The 2,184-nt window shown below is 26.7% G+C and overlaps 1 pseudogene; it reads right to left on the bottom strand.

The window, feature by feature from the left end:
• The window catches only part of LOC114171320, a 2,202-nt pseudogene extending 2,068 nt beyond the window's left edge, over positions 1-134 (bottom strand).
• Positions 135-2,184: the final 2,050 nt, after the last annotated feature.

Below are 2,184 nucleotides of genomic sequence, written 5' to 3'. Positions count from 1 at the left end.
AAATTGGGAAGATTTTGCAACTGAGCCACAAAATAGCAAGAGGGCAAACAGAGTAAAAAAAAAATATTCATTTCATTTTTAGAAATCATATTATTTATAATTTGAAACAAATGCCGAAATTCCAAACTACCCATTATCCAATAAAGACCTAAAATTCCCAATAATAAACCAAAATCCCCTACACGATTCGTTACAAATGCTTTTTGACAACCATTTGCCGCAATAGGGCGGGTGAACCAAAAGCCTATTAATAAATAAGAACACATTCCTATTAATTCCAAAAAAAAATTATATCAAATTCGAACTAGTAACTAATCCCAACATTGAAATATTAAAAAGAGTAAGATAAGCAAAAAATCTCAAATATCCTTGATCATGAGACATATAATTATCACTATAAATAAGAATGAGAATGCCAACCATAGTAATTAATATTGACATAATAGAAGTAAGTGAATCGATCAAGTACCCAAACTCTAAAGAAATATCATTATTTATGGTCCAAGACCATACATATTGAAAAAACGAACTATTCTTGATTTGATGAATAGACAAATCAAGCGAAAAAATCATAACTATAGTTAACAATAAGATACTAGGAAAAGCCCAAATACGACGAATATTTTTCGTTGCAGTCGGAAAAAGTAGAAGTCCCACTCCTATTAACATCTGAACTGGGAATGGAATAAAAGGTATGATCCATGAATATTGATGTGTATATTCCATACAATAAAGAAAAAAAATTAGGATTCTAATGAATTTGGTTTCTTAGGTTTTTCTTTTATCTTTTCTGTAAAGTAAAGGAATGGTTTCGGTTAATAACAAAGAAAGATAGAATTTAATAAAATAGAATAATCGATTATTCATTATTCTGACTCTTTTGGACAATATTTTTTGAACATTGGTTTAGTTCATTAAATTTAACTTAACTAATTCAGTTTTTATTACAATAAGAAATAGCGATTTGGGGAAAACTTTCTAAAAAGTATTATATTCTTATTATAAATATAATAAAAAAAATGGAAATTCAAATATATAAAATATATGTCTAATTAGAGATAAACTTAATTTTAATTTACCGCAAAATGTCTTTCACATAAAATTCTATAACAATAAAAAACTATACTAATTCTATGGCAGTTCCAAAAAAGCGCACGTCTATATCAAAAAAACTTATTTGGAACACTTTATGGAAAAAGAAGGGATATTTTACAGGATTAAAAGCTTTTTTAAATACAAAAATATGAATATAAAATTTATATAGAATATAAGATTCAGTTATGAATTTAGGATATTTACATTCTATATTATGATATTTACATTCAATATTTAATAGATTCTAATAGAATTCTTTAAAATTATTTTATTGAATGTTTAGTAAACAAATATTGTGTTTTAATTGATTCTTTGAATCTCGACAATTACTAAAATTGGGTTATTATGGTTTAGAGTAAGTCGCTATGGTGAAATTGGTAGACACGTTGCTCTTAGGAAGCAGTGCTAGAGCATCTCGGTTCGAGTCTGAGTAGCGGCATCTTATCTTCTAAAAAAGTTCCTATAAAGAATTATTATTTCTATTCCAAGTATTTCTATTTTTTCATTCTATATGGTATTTTCCACTTTAGAGCATATATTAACTCATATATCCTTTTTGGTCGTATCTATTTTAATTTCAATTCATTTGATAACCTTATTATTAGGCAATGAAATCATAGGATTATACAATTTGTTCAAAAAAGGCATGATAGTAACCTTTTTCTGTATCACAGGATTGTTAGTTACTCATTGGATTTTTTTCAGGCCATTTACCATTTAGTAATTTATATGAATCTTTAATATTTAGTTCATGAACTTTTTCTATCTTTTATATGGCTCTTTGCTTCAAAAAAAAAATGACTATTTCAATACAATAATAACACCAAGTATTCTTTTTACCCAAGACTTTGCTACTTCGGGTCTTTTAACCATAATGCATGAATCCTTAAAATTAGTGCCTGCTTTACAGTCCCATTGGTTAATGATGCACGTAAGTATGATGATATTGGGTTATATAAATCTTTTATGTGAATCATTAATATCAGTGGCTATTTTAGTCATTACATTTCAAGAACTCATACAAATTCTTGGTAAAAGCAAGACTTTGTTTTTTTTAATGAATCCTTTTCTTTTGCTGAAATCAAATAT

This window comes from Vigna unguiculata, unplaced genomic scaffold (genome assembly GCF_004118075.2).
Source record: "Vigna unguiculata cultivar IT97K-499-35 unplaced genomic scaffold, ASM411807v1 contig_20, whole genome shotgun sequence".
Lineage (NCBI taxonomy): Eukaryota > Viridiplantae > Streptophyta > Magnoliopsida > Fabales > Fabaceae > Vigna > Vigna unguiculata.
The sequence above is the reverse complement of the archived record's forward strand: the minus strand, read 5'-3'. Positions and strand labels throughout refer to the sequence as shown.